Source organism: Littorina saxatilis, linkage group LG6 (assembly GCF_037325665.1).
Source record: "Littorina saxatilis isolate snail1 linkage group LG6, US_GU_Lsax_2.0, whole genome shotgun sequence".
Taxonomy (NCBI): domain Eukaryota; kingdom Metazoa; phylum Mollusca; class Gastropoda; order Littorinimorpha; family Littorinidae; genus Littorina; species Littorina saxatilis.
In genome coordinates this window covers 24,892,646-24,910,145 of record NC_090250.1, presented here as the reverse complement: position 1 = coordinate 24,910,145, position 17,500 = coordinate 24,892,646, and the positions used below count along the sequence as shown (strand labels likewise).

At 42.6% G+C, this 17,500-nt stretch overlaps 1 protein-coding gene across 1 annotated transcript in view; it reads left to right on the top strand.

Moving 5' to 3' along the window:
• LOC138968808 (uncharacterized) overlaps positions 1–17,500 on the top strand; it is a gene marked incomplete in the record, with an annotated part of 43,999 nt that overhangs the window by 10,960 nt on the left and 15,539 nt on the right. The window contains 1 exon segment of the mRNA XM_070341454.1: positions 8,996–9,122.

The window sequence follows — 17,500 nt, the reverse complement described above, 5'->3', positions numbered from 1 at the left end:
GACATGGTTACACTGGGTGTCGGTTACACAAATTAATTCCTAAGTCAATGTCCCATACTTTAAAGGCCGTTAAATATTGGTATGAGTTAATGTGGAAGGCTGCTCTTTTTGCTCACAGAGCCTGGTCAGATCGGTGGTGGCTGACATGACACGGTTCACACAGAGCCTGGTCAGATCGGTGGTGGCTGACATGACACGGTTCACACAGAGCCTGGTCAGATCGGTGGTGGCTGACATGACACGGTTCACACAGAGCCTGGTCAGATCGGTGGTGGCTGACATGACACGGTTCACACAGAGCCTGGTCAGGTCGGTGGTGGCTGACATGACACGGTTCACACAGAGCCTGGTCAGATCGGTGGTGGCTGACATGACACGGTTCACACAGAGCCTGGTCAGATCGGTGGTGGCTGACATGACACGGTTCACACAGAGCCTGGTCAGATCGGTGGTGGCTGACATGACACGGTTCACACAGAGCCTGGTCAGATCGGTGGTGGCTGACATGACACGGTTCACACAGAGCCTGGTCAGATCGGTGGTGGCTGACATGACACGGTGCACACAGAGCCTGGTCAGATCGGTGGTGGCTGACATGACACGGTTCACACAGAGCCTGGTCAGATCGGTGGTGGCTGACATGACACGGTTCACACAGAGCCTGGTCAGATCGGTGGTGGCTGACATGACACGGTGCACACAGAGCCTGGTCAGATCGGTGGTGGCTGACATGACACGGTTCACACAGAGCCTGGTCAGATCGGTGGTGGCTGACATGACACGGTGCACACAGAGCCTGGTCAGATCGGTGGTGGCTGACATGACACGGTTCACGAGAGGAAAGATACCTGTAACGGCGAGCACCGTGGACGTAAGACAAGGGATTCAGTTTTCTTCTCATTTCAGTTACTCTATTGCCCGATTGCTGGAAAATTCGAGTCGCTTCCTCCCATGCAGTAAAAAGCTGTGGTGACACGGGGGTGGAACATGGATACCGTCTCTGAGCTTGCATAAGCCTATAAAGTTGACCCGTGTCCGTCCAGGAGTTTCACGGAGTCAGTGATCGGAGAAACGCTGTTGTTTTGTTGAAGAAATCACAGTTGAGTCTACCCGTTTCCAATTTAGTTTGTAAATAAAATCAAAAAATGGTGGTGGTAACAGAAACTGGGCCGTATGCAACTTTCGCGACAACCGTGTACTCTGACCGGCTGACCTTTTGCAACTTGCACTTGACGAATTCTAACACTGAATGATTATTTGAAAGCCTCGGCATGACTGCGCACAGGTATAATTATAGGCTATGCAGTTGTTATGTTTGTTCGTTCGTTCATGGGCTGAAACTCCCACGGCTTTTACGTGCATGACCGTTTTTACCCCGCCATTTAGGCAGCCATACGCTGCATTCGGGGGAAGCATGCTGGGTATTTTCGTGTTTCTATAACCAACCGAACTCTGACATTGATCACAGGATCTTTTCCGTGCGCACTTGGTCTTGTGCTTGTGTGTACACTGAACACATACTGTAAGAACTCTCTTCAACCTCTCTCCCCTCTGGCACTGGTAGGTCTGAACATTTGTTGACCTGGGAGATCGGAAAAATCTCCACCCTTAACCCACCAGGCGGCCGCGGCCGGAACTTGAACTCACGACCTTCCGATTAGGAGGCCGATGTCTTATCTACTAGGCCACTGCGCCCGCCTGGCTATGCAGTGAATGCTGACTTTATGTTGGAATAGAAAACTGAGAGACAGTGACAAATAAAGCTTTGAAACGATCGACGATCAAAGCAGCATGGGCGAGTGGGGTACATCAGGGGACAGAACTCACGTAACAATGAGGTTATTGTACTTTGTTTAGACCCCCAATGACTCATTTGTCACGTACACCTTACATTGTAAACCGCACCGTCATCGGTATTATATATATTCTACTCTTCCGTTTAAGGTAGGAACCTACTATTTTGCTACGACCGTGTATTCCCTACTTCAGAGCTGCACACCAAATCTAAGCTCAATTGACCATTATTCATTTGAGATCTGAGTGCGGACAGAAGGACAAACAGACAGACAGACAGACAAACAGACAGAATGCTATACCCCCCCCCCCCCCACGCCATTTACAAAGTGTTTTCTGGAGGTCGTGGACAGACCACCATAGTTTAGTAAGCAGGCGTGTGTCAGTTCTGCCAAATCTGCTAAATGTGGACAGGTCTGGGGTATGCTTTGGTTGAAACAAAACTGTATTCAGTTTTAGTATCGTGGCATACAATCTATGACATAGGGGATCCGAACTCCAGGAGTATGTGGAGCATGTTTTCACGGATCTTTTCCCCTGAGCCACTCAGTCTGGCAGTGGGCAAAATACTCAGGACTCATTCTCTTCAAGAGTTTTATTTTTTAGGCTGTACTGAGAGTTGGGAACCGTAGACATGGCTTGATGAATATGTTCGAACTTTAAAGGCACAGTACGCCTCCCGTAAACCATCACAGATACTGTCAGGCTTTTACACACAGTACAAACACCCTTTCGTTTAAACACTCACCGCTTGAGAACATCCTAGGTGCCCTACGTAAAGAGCGAGCAATTTTCAAAGAATTAATTTTGCGGATTGTCTGATCAGACAATCGGACGGTGCGTTTTGGCGCTAGACCTAACTTTTAAAATCTAAATAATAAATTGACAGCTTGTTACACAAACATTCTTAAATCATAAAAGAATTCTTTTTTCATCAAGACAAGATCAGTACAATTCGAAGTTTTGAAAGTTTGAAAAAAGAAAGGCCCGGAAGCAGGGTCACGCAAGGTCGTGGTTCTTGTAGCAGACGACGGTTATGCCTATCGCCAGTTCCTCTGAACAGTCAAAAGCCATCGCTAGAGTTCGTGTGAATCGCAGCCGTTTGGTGCGTTTAGATTCAGAGGTACATGATAACGTGCTATTGCAGATAAGCTTACAGCGAGTCGCATTGAAATCACAAACTGACGACTAGATTGTGAAAAAAAGGAAACTGGATCACACGGTTTCACGATGGCTCAGGGGTAAGATAAACCACGCAATAATAAATTCTTTGAAAATTGCTTGCTCTTTACGGAGGGCACCTAGGATGTTCTCAAGCGGTGAGTGTTTATATGAAAGGGTGTTTGTACTGAGTGTAAAAGGCTGACAGTATCTGTGATGGTTTACGGGAGGCTTACTGTGCCTTTAAGCTATGAGGTGTTCACTTGTCAGTTTTTTACCAAGAAAAAGAATTTTGGTTTATAACCGGAAACGCTGAGGCGTTTCTAACTGATTTATGACGAACTTAATGTTATCAGATACGCCTCATTTCCCCCCATAATTCGATGAACTTTGGCAATTTCAATCGATTCGTCAGCGGTCATCGGTACAGACTCCGCTTATAGAACATACACACAGACACACACACACACACACACACACACACACACACACACACACACACACACACACACACACACAAGCGCGCGCGCACAGACACACACATTAACACACACACACACACACACACACACACACACACACACATTAACACACGCATACACATTAACACACACACACACACATTAAAACACACACACACACGCGCGCGCGCACGCACGCACAGACACATGGACACGGACAGACACATGGACACACAAACAGACAGACAGACACACACACACACGCACACTTCACACACACACACACTTCACACACACACACACACACACACACACACACACACACACACACACACTTCACACACACACACCCGCTTCACTTCTTCCCATGGCGCCAAATGTAACACTGAGGAAAATTCATTTTCGCGTCTAACCTTTTTCAGCAAATCCCCCAAAGCAACAGTTCATCAAACAACTTTTTCTGGTTTCCTTCTTTTTTCTTTACTCGCCACGGCAAAGAAAACTGATTTACCCCACTTCTGTGACCGCAAAAAGAAATGAAAAGAGAGAAAAAGAAAAAGAAAAAGATGAGAAAAAAAAACATCGCCCACAAACGACGCAAAGGTTTATGACGTTTACTGCATGATAAGCCAGCTAGAGCATCATAATATTATGCATCAGAGCCTCGAGTAGACATATACTTGTCGATTTCTGTCTGTATATTCTTCCGCGTTGCTCCCCCCCCCCCCCCTTTCCCCATGGTAGGTCGGAGTTTTCGGGGGATCGTGCGTTCGATACGGCTTTTGTTATAGCACAGGCGTCCATTTACAAAACGTTTATTTCTGAAATTTATATCTACAGGAAGTTCGCCTAATATAGACAGCGTTTTGTTTCATGCTGATAACTATTTTTTTTTATCTTGCGAAGAAGTTTCATTTTGTGCTGGGTAGTTGTTCTCTGTTTAGTAAATCGTCAGGCCTAACTAGAGCGAATTGGCTTTGATTAACATTCAGAAAAAAATGAATACATAAAAAATTCACAATTGTTCCGCCAGTGATACGCCAAGACATATTTATAGGACCAGTTGTTATTTTTCTGTATTTCATTTTTGCTGAATGTTCGGCCAATCTACTAAGGAGAGAACAACTACCAAGCACAAAATGAACATTCTTCGCAAACAAACAAACTAGTTATCAACAAGAAACAAAAAGTGGTCCATTTTAGGCGACCTTCCCCTGCCTTTAAAAGTGTTTTGTTGTTGTTTTGTGTTACTTTTTTCCATTCTAACATTCAAGGTTCCAATTTTTTGGTAATTACTGTCACGAGAACACTCTTCCGTTTTAATTACTACTACACTTCATCTTCACAGCACTTCAGGATTTCATCTCTGCTCCCCCCCCCCCCCCCCCCATACCCTTCCTCCCTCAACCGTAACGAGAACTTACACTCTAACAGTTTTGTTACTTTATTTTTGCCTTCCCTTCATTTAAAATGATTTTTTTTAACACCTTTAGTTTTGAGGGTGGTAAATTGTTCCTTTTTATCAGGTTGGCACGTATAAGGAACCCAATTCAATTTCACGTCATGTTAGCTGCAGACGCCTGTGGTTGCTCTTCTGCATTTCTCTTCAGTCGTTTCGAACCTTGAGCTCGCTTCGCTTGCGTAGCATTCATTCCCTTGCTTTTTACCTGCATCCCTCAGACAGTGAGGAGAGAAAGGAGGGGAAACGGCTACTTGTTGCGTGTGTGGCATCGCATGCAGACTTTGGACATTCTGTCGACACTTGGGGATTTCATACCAAGAAGCTAGCTGCGATGAGTGTTTGAGTGAGTTGTGAAGTTTTTCTATCGTGGAACACTTGGGGATTTCATATCAAGAATCTAAAGCGTTTGAGTGAGTGTGAAGTTTTTCTATCGTGGAACACTTGGGGATTTCATATCAAGAATCTAAAGCGTTTGAGTGAGTGTGAAGTTTTTCTATCGCGGAACACTTGGGGATTTCATATCAAGAATCTGAAGCGTTTGAGTGAGTGTGAAGTTTTTCTATCGCAGAACACTTGGGGATTTCATATTACGAATCTGAAGCGTTTGAGTGAGTGTGAAATTTTTCTTTCGCAGAACACTTGGGGATTTCATATCAAGAATCTGAAGCGTTTGAGTGAGTGTGAAGTTTTTCTATCGCAGAACACTTGGGGATTTCATATTAAGAATCTAGAGTGTTTGAGTGAGTTGTGAAGTTTTTTCTATCGTGGAACACTTGGGGATTTCATATCAAGAATCTGAAGCGTTTGAGTGAGTGTGAAGTTTTTCTATCGCAGAACACTTGGGGATTTCATATCAAGAATCTATATAGAGTGATTGAGTGAGTTGTGATTTTTTTCTCTCCATTGCATGTTTCTCTGGATCCTTAATTTATTACTTTAACTTTTGATTGTTTGAATGCTTGGCTGTTCTTATTGATGCAATTTTCTGAACTCTTACATCTAGTACTGTATTCATTTTTCTTCATTCCAAAGATTTTGAGTGATGTATCAAATCAAATTAATCGAAGGGTTGCATAATTATTGAGTACTACCAGTGTACAATTTTTTCAGAATTACCCATTCTATTTTTTTTATTTTTTAAGTAACAACGGCTTTTGGGAAAGCCACGTTGGTGATTGTATCAGCGCGGGTCGACTGCATGTAATGACCGTTAACCACTTCTAATTAATGTACTTCTGATCCGGCATTGACTTCTGTAACACGAGAAAATTACTCCCACGAGATTTTTACTCCGGAGTAAACATATGATTTCGTACGAAAAAGTTACTCCCTTTACGAAAAAAGCACTCCCCCATTGCACGAGAAAATTACTCCCCCAAGACAGGTGAGTTCCGAGTAAACATTTCGTACAAAAATGTTACTCCACTGACGAATAAATAACAAATAAATTACTTCACCCCAACACGAACAATTTAACTTCCCATGCCAGGTGTACGAAATTTTTGCTCACTTGTCCCCTGTTAGTCTTTGTGGTGGAAGGTGTGGAAGGATGGTAGCGCGACATTTGTTTGCGCGAGATCACTTATTGGCATTATCCCTTCGCCCGCATCCCATTATTGCGTACGAGATTTTTACTGGAAGTAAAAAAAATGGGGAGTAAAAATTTCGTGGAGGGAGTAACTTTTTCGTGCCTTGGGGAGTTTTTTTCTCGTACGAAAAGTGTAGTCGGAGTAAGAATTTCGTACGAAATATTTACTCCCGAGTAAATTTTTCGTGGAGTAAAAATTTCGTGTTACACCGGTTTTAAAGACGGGGCAGATCTGTGAGGAGCTTTTGCTTTCAAGTCGTCGATAAACTTTCAAGGCACAGTCCTTCTCGTTAATACCGTTCGGCTCACCACCTCAGAGCCTGGCCAGTCTTTTACATGGGATAAGACCAACCCGCCTCTTGGACACATACCACAAATCAACGCCCTGGCGATTTGCTGTGGTGGTCTTGACATGTTTGATGAGTTACTTTCTGAAAAAACCCTTCTTATACGAAACTAACCTCGATTGTTTGCCCCCTACTGTACATGTTTTGGTATGTGACCAAGTGGAGGGATGATCTTACCCTACGCAAAAACCTGCCCAGATCTGAGACGGTGAGTCTGACTGTTTACACGGGAGGTTCTGCCTTTAACCGAAGATGGTAATCTGGTGCGAACGCGTAAAAAGCAATCCCCTTTAACGACTTTATTTTTCTGTTCTTGTTTATTTGTTGGTTTGTTTGCTCATCTGTTTGCTTGTTTGTTTATTTATTTATTTACTCCTCTGAGTTTTTGTTTGCTTGGTTGGGTGACTTGTCGGTTACGAGTTGATTTAATTTGTATCGTTGTTGTTGCTGTTGCTGTTGGTGATAAAGTCGTTGTTGTTTTATTTGAAAATCCCATGTGACCAGCGTGTTAGATGAAATATGTTTTCCTTCTGTCGGTCTTGTGTCCTTCGTCGGTTGCCGTTTGTTTTCGAGGAAATCATATGTGACCTGAATGTGAGAGAAGATCATGTGACCTGTTTGTTAGAACTGATCAGGTGACCTGTTTGTTAGAACTGATCATGTGACCTGTTTGTTAGAACTGATCAGGTGACCTGTTTGTTAGAACTGATCAGGTGACCTGTTTGTTAGAACTGATCAGGTGACCAGTATCGGTTTTTCGTCCTGATCGTCACGCACTGTTACTATTTATAACCTGGGTTGCTTCACGCAGCCCATGGTGGAGCGCTTCCATGCATGTGAAACAAACGAATTCACGGACTTTCTATGAGAATAAGGAACAAGCATTTTTACTGTGGAAAATGTTACTCATTGCGCCCGGCCTTTTCGGATAATTATGTTCGGAAATAACTCAGTCAGGATTTTCAAGCGGTGTGGTAGAGTAAGAGCCACTTTGACTGATGCAATCTTTTCAAAGCGAGGCGAAGCAAGTACAACACGCTGCCGACCGGATTTAACCAGCGATCGCGACAAACAAATAATTCTGATCTGCATGTTTTGCAGTGTGCACTAAATTCGATACCCTTTTCTTTCTAAATTTAAAACATACTCATCGGAGTTCACGATTCGTTGCGACAATGATCGCTGGCTCGCAGTGATCGCTGACAAACTGTCCGTTGACCGAGGTCACGCGGGTTTGGCTTGAGGTCACCTGAGTTTAGGAAAATACACGTGCTTAGCGATCACTGATCGGCGAACTATTTGTGGCGAGTCTTGGCTCCGATGTGCATTATTTAGAAAGAAAGTAGCGATTACAGCATAACATACACATCAGAGTTAGTTGTTCGTCGTGATGGCAGGATAATGCCGATCGGCATCGAGCTACTTGCTTCGCCTCGCTCCGAAAAGCTTGCATCAGTGAAAGGGGCTCTTACTCTGCAAAACCGCTTTGATACCTGACAGCTATTTCCGGAAAACGTATTTCTCTACGCGCACTTTTTGCTCCAGGATTATTCTGTACTTGTCCGGAAACCGGCTTGGCTTACGTAGCTCCCAAGATTCTGTGTATTTGCTTACGAATGTGCTGCTCCGTTTAAACTTCATATCATATTTTTATTCGAGCGACTCGAGTTAAAGGCCCACTCCGCCTCACTTGAGATTTGTAGAACGATGACATCTTTTCCCTCAAACAGCCGAATACTAACCTGATGGAACACACTCGCCAGAGTATTCAACACCATTAAAGACACTTACAGATCACTCGAATGACTATTTAGCACTCGTAAACCACACACCATGCAGTTCTCGTGGTTTATTCACCCCCATAGCCATGAGGGCTCCGTGTGATCCACTTTATTCATACATGGCCTATATTGAGTCGTTTGCGGTTTCAAAGCAACTCTAACAACTAAGCAAACAACCAACCAGGAAACCAACTAATTATTCAACCAGATTCAACTGCTCTTCTGATCACAAAAGCTGAAGCATTACGAATTTTGATAATTTCTGTTGTGGCTCAGACAGGATTGACTAGTTGAATCAGCGAAGCAATGGGACATACTCACACAAGTCATTCGTTAACCGCGTGTGTACTCTATTTCCAGCCTCAGTCTTCTTTTGACCTTTGCTTTTCTTGTTTCAACAGAAACGGTCACTACAACCAGGCAAAACGTGCGATGACGTCACGAGATCTACGATGACGTCATAAGATCTGTGTGCAAAGAAACATACTCTGTCATCCTTGGAGTGCCGCTGCGTGACATTTTTTACAGGTAAGAAACTATACTGTAGTACAGGTGAGAAACTATACTCAGGGGTGGGACTCTCTTGTGATGAAAAAAGAGGAACTCCTTTTTTTTCTAGGGGGGTTCGGAGCCCCCCGATTTTTTTTTCAAATGGTACATTAAAATCTGTGCAAGCTGGTGCATTCTGAGACTAAAATTTAACTCGCTTGGATCGGGTAAAAAAAGACATTCTCCTCACTCCCCCAACCCCCCCAAAAAAGACCCCCAAACAAACCCCAACAACACCCAACCAAACAAAAAACACACTTTCACACAACCATGGTAACATTGTAATGGTGCACACATACGTAATGAACCATGTATCCATAATCCAATACTGGCAATAGTATGATCCAAGTGACGCCCCAATGCATTGAAGCTCAAAATTACTATTAGTTATCAGGAGTTTTCAGTCAGCACAATTCAACTCTCAAGCCTCCAGTGTTCTGTTCCATCTTCACTTTTCTCCATATCATTCCGTCAACAAGTTATAGATACTGGGATGAAATGGGACGCGGAAAAATAGATTACTCCAGCGGAATTCGTAAGTTGTGTCCGCGGAAATCGCGGAAAAGTCCCACCCCTGTATACTGTAGTACAGTAGGTTGAAAAGTGTAGCACATCCAATATATATATACGCTGTCTGGTGATGACTCTACAGGTGACTTGCAGTCCACTTAGGCCTAAAAAAAAAATAGGTGTGGTTACGGTAACCCGACCTACCCTATTTTTAGGGGCCGATCCTATAACTTTTTATTACATTTGTCAAAAAAAAAAGAAAAGAAAAAAAAAACGAGTGCAAAAAACGCAATGAAAGCGAAAGCGCCCGTGTCGCACACTTATTTCCCTGTCAAGTAGGTTTAATTTGTACACATTAGAAAAAAAAAGTAAAAAAAAAAGAAAGTGATTGCCTACCTACCTACCCTATTTTTTTTGGCTATGTTACCGTAACCACACCTATTTTTTTTTTTTGGCCTGATCTTACCAGTATTTTCCCCTCTGTGCTGCTATGACTGAGTCACCGAGACAAACTTTTTTCTCGACATTTTTTGCGATTTCCTCGGGAGACATCATTGGAAGTGACATAACCTTTATGTAACGCAATGATTCGCTTTCATGGCGCCTAGGATTTCACTAAGATGGGATGGTCAGAGAAGAGACGTCTTATTTTATTCAATCGATGTCGCACCTCATTAAGCTATATCCGGAGGGGTTGTGTCGGTAGCTTACACGGGGAATTATGAGTTTTTTTGTTTTTGTTTTTACGTCAAACGAACACAAATAGAGAGAAACTTTTCGGTCGAGCTCAAGGACTTTAGTACATTGACCAACTTTGTTTCTGTCCACTGTTCAACACCCTACCCTCACAACCCTACCCCCACCCCTCACCCCACCCCACCCCCGCCCAAGACAATCCCGACCTGTCCCAGGGTAAGTTCATTATGCCAATCTTGAACTTGGGGATAACAGGCAGACAACATTGTTTCTCGTGGTACAAATTAACGATGGTGTAAACACTACAGATCTATGGCAGCTTTTTGCATGGAATAAGATCCTCCTTCCTTTAGAGCCAATCAACAGTCAGGCTGGTTTCTGTCGAGAGTGGGATTTTCTCAACGAAATAATGTCTCAGATCGACATAGGTGTCAGTTACGAAATTGATTGCGGAAGTAAATTGTTTCTTACTTAGAAGTTATTATTAATTCAAATCAGTAACCAACCCTTTATTGTCCAAAAGGAGTAATACAATTGTACGTGTATCTAAACCCTCCTGACAGCTATTTTCAACGTATATTTAGACGGGTCTAGCGATATGGGCGTATGCCTTCTGTGCGGAAGGTTCGGGATTCGAATCAGGGTGGAGAATTTTTCAGATCTCCGAAGTCAACTAAATGGCGGTGTGTGTTTGTGCATGCGCGCGCACGTCTGTATGTGTGTGTGTGTGTGTGTGTGTGTGTGTGTGTGTGTGTGTGTGTGTGTGTGTGTGTGTGTGTGTGTGTGAGAGAGAGAGAAAGATGCCCTTAATGATACACTTAATGATCTTCAACACTATCCAGTCTTGCAGTAAGGTAACCAGTAGACCAGCAACACCATAAACATTAAACTGCCAAAGATGCATGTATTTCAACCGGCCCTGCAAAACCGGCACTCTGCCAAAAGGTTGCTTTCAGGCTGTAGCAGACCTGTTTACTCTAAACCCGAAGCAAGAGTACTTTCCCAAACAGTTGAGTGTATTTTTCAAAAGGTTGGTGTACTTTGCAAGCAAAGCCATATGGGCTAGGGAAAATGTACGCGTGGGTGCAAACGTGTTTGTGTAAGAATAGCATGTCTTGTGAACACCTATTTAACTCCTTCCAATACAACAGGGATAAAACAATTTTATTTACCTGTCAGTTTGTAGCATTATAACCAGTGTCTTCCAAACAGATTAATAATAAAAAGATGAACTTCGTGAAATAACATCTGCGGTTGACAGTGGCAAGTTCAATTTTACAACCATCTCAGAAAACATTGCTTCAGCACGGACTACAGCCTTTTCTTCTGGCAGGATTAGCTTTGCGGGAATGAACTTTATAATTCCTTGGCAGCTTTCAGCGGATTTCTTTGTAGCAACCTTGTCCAGGTGAGTTTTGGAACTACAGTGTCGTTCGATGTCATATTTCCCGGCATAGGCAACGGAGAAATCTGATTTAGGCCTACAATACTTGCGCTGATGGGGTCTATGTCGACCAAAAGAGTGGGATTCCCTGTAGGTGGAGTTCCTGTAGGGGGATTTCCTGTATACAGGCAAGCCCACAGGGTTTAGTTCCAGTAGTATTTCGCTGATATCATCGCTGAAAGTCACGTGATGCTTTGCGACATCGGTAGAATTTGATGTTTTTCGATCTTTAGTGATAATTCTTTGAAATTCGAGTATGGTTTGCAAGTTTTATTGAAAAACTCTAACCTGTGGGATTCCCTGTGTACAGGGAATCCCTCTACAGGAACTCCACCTACAGGGATCAAATCAAATCAAATCAAATTTTATTTTACGAGGGTTGTGGCATAAGCAATATAAACGAGCTTCTTTTCAACCAGCCCTCGCCCAGAGAGGGACTATTCTAGAGAGAGAGAGAGAGAGAGAGAGAGAGAGAGAGAGAGAGAGAGAGAGAGAGAGAGAGAGAGAGAGAGAGAGAGAGAGAGAGGGAGAGAGAGAGAAAGAGAAAGAGAGAGAGAGAAAGAGAAAGAGAGAGAGAGATAGAGAGAGAGAGACACACATACACACACACGCGCACGCACGCACACACACAGACACACGTGCGCGTACCGTTTAAAGTCGATCAGTTCAGCTTGCCAACGGGATTAAGGCAGACGTTGAATGATGGAACAAGTCAGTTTATGACACATTTCCGTCGCGGCAAGTTTGTTGCCCCCCACCCCCCCCCCCCCCCCCCAACAAAACTCTTTGATCAGACACAAGGGAATTGGTCGGAAAATACATGGTGACAACATCAGTCAGATGCATCCACGCCCACCGATATAGAAAGTGTCTTTGCAAGAAAAGCAAAAATAGATTTTGTAACTCTCGCTTAGAGGTCTTACTTTCATCGAAGGGAAATGTACGCGTGCATGCTTGAAAGAGTACATAATTATACGGCATTCCGTGAACAAATACATTGTGCAACACATACAACGTACAAATAATATAAAAGAAGAAAAACCAGAAGAAGATGAAATACAACTTATTGTCGACGCGAGGAGCCGGTAACCGCAAAACCTGACAAACGGAAAAAAAGAAAAAGGAAAAACTTTGTAACAATTAACTTTCTGGACGAGGAGGCAACAGTAACCGAGAAAGAAACCTATGAATATAATATTTGTTTCATATGTGTACAACGGTTTTACACGTAACGAGAATAAGTTAAAAGATTTTGTGTGTGTGTGTGTGTGTGTGTGCGTGTGTGTGTGTGTGTGTGTGTGTGTGTGTGTGTGTGTGTGTGTGTGTGTGTGTGTGTGTGTGTGTGTGTGTGTGTGTGTGAATATACGAATACGAATACGAATAAACTTTATTGTCATAAAACTGACGTAGTGTTTATAAGACACGGGAAGATAAATAACCAAATGATTACATTGTTTCTTTTTTTTTGAAGCAATTATATACAAATTCTCCCAATTTAGTTTGTACTTTGTCTACTTGCAAAAGTTGACTTGGTACATCATATGAATATATAGGTCGATTAATTTCACTCATGAAAGATTTTCGTAATTGGTTGTTTTCTATGCAGTTATCTAGAAAATGTATTTCATCTTCTATTACTCCACATGTTTCACATAATCTATTTTCCCTCGGTGTATTGCTGTATCTACCAGTTTCAATTTTCAGGTCGTGGGCACTTATTTTTTTAATTTTTTATATATTTTTTTTTATTCTCTTTTTGTGCAGTTTTTTTTATTTTTTTTTACATGTATATGCTGTACATTATAGGACATCACCTAACCGAAAAGACAGAATCATATAACAGAAAAACACACTTGGACAATTACAACATACATGGGGTGGGAGGATGGAATGGGGAGGGGGGGATGTTCAGTGGTTTGGTGGTCGCATTATCAAAAGGTTTTAAGAACGAAAAAACCTAAGGGTTACATCAAAAAGTGCATATACAGGCGCCAATCCTTGTAGAATTTATCTACTGTATTATTCACAACTGCGTTATATTTTTCACAAATAAATCTTTGCTTAAAGTTTCTACTAAATGTCTGAAAATGAGGGGTCTTTTTGTTCATTTTGGAAATATATACATGGTGTTTGGCACAGATTAATAACATATCAAAAGCTTTATCGGTGACTACATTGTTCGCCACTCCAAGAAGAACCAGTTCTTTAGACAGTTTTAAATTGTCGCAATGGGTGCAGTTCGCCTTTAGCCAATTTACAAATTTTATCCAAAAAGTCTGCACTTTATCACACTCCCAAAACATATGTAAAAGGGTTTCTTCATTTCTACCACAAAATGTACACAATGACGTATCCACAATTTTTCGCAAAAATAAAAACCTTTCTGTGGGCAAGATTCTGTACAATAATCGGTACTGGAACCATCTTAGACAAGTGTCTTTTGTTGTTTTAAAAACATGTTGAAAAATAGCCTTCTTATCTAACAAACAGTCTAAAGATTCAGACCATTTTTCGATACATTTTGGGATCGTAGCATGTTCAATCAGTTTTTTGTAAATAAGTTGTGTCTTACCTTTACAAATACATTTCCACACAATGGGCTCTGTCATAATAAAATGTTTATCAAATTCTAAGCCGATTTTTCTCTGATATTTCTTAACAGCCTGGATTACACCTTGATACAATACAAAATCGCCTCGCACATTTGGATATTTGATTTTAAACGCATTATAGGATAAGTGTCACTTATTCTTAGTTTACACGATTGTTTATATATTTTCTTTGTTTTATGCATAACAGATATGGTTCCGTTTTATAATTTGTTACTATTCTTTGATAGAAATTTAACTTTGGTGAACTTCTTATTTGACCTTTCCAGAATTGTATATTTGTTTGTTTGTTTTAAGGGCCATATCAGGGCGGTGCTGCTTTGACATATAACGTGCGCCACACACAAGACAGAAGTCGCAGCACAGGCTTCATGTCTCACCCAGTCACATTATTCTGACACCGGACCAACCAGTCCTAGCACTAACCCCATAATGCCAGACGCCAGGCCAATTTTGCCACTAGATTGCCAATTTGACAAAGTCTTAGGTATGACCCGGCCGGGGTTCGAACCCACGACCTCCCGATCACGGGGCGGACGCCTTACCACTAGGCCAACCGTGCCGGTAGAATTGTATATATTGGAGTTCTATTGGAGTTCCAATTTTTGACATATAACATAATATGTGTGTGTGTGTGTGTGTGTGTGTGTGTGTGTGTGTGTGTGTGTGTGTGTGTGTGTCAGTGTGTGTGTGTGTCAGTGTGTGTGTGTGTGTGTGTGAGAGAGAGAGAGAGAGAGAGAGAGAGAGAGAGAGAGAGAGAGAGAGAGAGAGAGAGAGAGAGAGAGAGAGAGAGAGAGAGAGAGAGACGCCTGAGACTGATGGAGAGAGAAAATGCGCCCCATAGGAAAGACTGCCTGTACAACCACGCCATAAACAATTCCAGGGGCGCTGTCTTCTTGATTCTTGATCCCAAGCAGCAACTGTCAGATGCAACTGTCAGATTGATATTACAGCAGAACAAATAAAAAGCAACAGCACTACACAATCGCGGTTACACGTCGCCATTTTGCCCGAAGGGGGAACAACTGAGAGAGCAGGTGCAGCATTGTTAGACAGACGTAAGCAGGCCCACTTGATAACGGGGCGCAACTAACAAACCATCGGGACACGTCAAAGCGAGCAAAAGAACAACCCAAATAAACGTGTCAGTGTTTTTTGTTGGTTTTTCCTCTTGCTGAACAGGAGGTAAAAGGATTCTTTATTACAGAGGCACGTGAACACAAACTGAAGGCAAAAAGAAAGACAGTTTTTATAGTAATTTTTGGGGGTACTCTGCCTGTTTTCTGTCTTTCGGAGTCTGACTCTCTCTCTCCCTCTCTCTCTCCCTCTCTCTCTCTCTCTCTCTCTCTGTCTCTCTCTCTCTGTCTCTGTCTCTGTCTCTCTCTCCCTGTCTCTCTCTCCAGAGGAAGACGTGGTACATACACTGCGTGACCAGACCATCAGTGCAGTGCAAAGTCAAGAACACACGAAGAAATACATTTTGTAACATGTCTTGCAAAGCCCGTTTTGGTTCAGGCGGAGTACAGGCAAATCTTGATCATTGTAGTGAATTGAAAGTGGTGACCTCGTTATGATTGTTATGCTTATCAAAGGAGTTCAAGGAAATTCTTTATTAAATACTAACAGTTGAGAAGCAAAAAAACAACAACCATGACATGCGCGATTGAGACGGGAACCCCTGCGGTGCACCAAATGGTACGACAGTCGGCTTGCATGTTCAGACCTCACAGAGTGTGGCATCGCTGAACTGGGTCATTTGGAACCTGATTCTTGAACCTTGAAAACCTTGAACCTTGTATTGATCACTAAACGTACAGAGTGGCAAATGTCAATTTTATTCGGCTTTACTTCGCTGGCGGCCTGTGACTGAGTCAAAGACTTTAAACTAATTTTCGGAATCCTGAACATGGTTTTCGTTTTTAGTTTTATTCGGCATTCCTTCTCGAAAAACACTGGACTTTGACAAGGTTTTCGTTTTCGTTCGTGGCTGTTTTCAATGATAGTATACCTGTCCATCCCATCCCCTCCTCCCTCTATATGTCGCGAGGTTTTGTTTATATCTCCGCTTCACCTCTTCCCTTTTTGCTCTAGGCCGACGGTCTACGCCATAGAAATTCGTTCTCTCTCTCCCTCCCCGCCCCCCCCCCCCCCTCTGTCTCTCTCCCTGTTTCTTTCCCTTTCTCTCCCTGTGTCTCTCTGTCTCTGTCTGTATGTCTGTCTGTATACCTGTCTGTTTACCTGTCTGTCTGTCTGATTGTTTGTCTGTCTGTCTGTCTGTGTGTCTGTCTATCTCTCTCTCTCTCTCTCTCTCTCTCTCTCTCTCTCTCTCTCTCTCTCTCTCTCTCTCTCTCTCTCTCTCTCTCTCTCTCTCTCTCTGTATCTTTATAAAATGAAGTTCGTTCGTTCGTTCGCTCTCTCTCTCTCTCTCTCACTCTCTCTCTCTCTCAGTCTCTCTCTCTCTCTCTCTATCTCTCTCTCTCTCTCTCTCTCTTATTTGTTAAATTACGTTCGAAGTTCTGAATGGTGTCTTAGCAAACATCTAAAAGTGAAAGTTGAAACGCCTCTTCCTTGAAATTGGAGGACTTTGAGGTTACTTCGTTCATAACCCCCTTTCATTCATTTCCGTTCCTAGAGTTCCTTCCCCTTTTTGCGTGTTTCCCCTCCATTTTCTTTCAAACCTTGTTCGTTCCGTGTTGCGTCTGCTTTTTGTTGTCTTTTGTGTTCTTGTTTTTCCTGATGAAGCTTCCAGAAGCGAAAATTCGTTATCGTCTTGTGTCGTCTTTGTATCGGTGAGTACAGTAATCCTTTTTTTAAATTTTTTTATTTTTAACTTTGTTCATCTTACCTCAGTCACTTCGTTGTTTAGATTTTGTTTTATCTCTCGCCCACCACCACCACTTTCTCTTTTACACTAATTGATTTACCAGTAGTTCAATGCGTGACTTATGTTTTTGTATGAGTGAGAGAGAAAATGCTGACTAAATGTCTGGATTTTACGATATAAACATAAACCACCTCCTCTGCAAAAAGGAAAGCACAAGAAATAATGGAAAGTAAGCTGTTGGTAGGGCAGAGAGAGAGAGAGAGAGAGAGAGAGA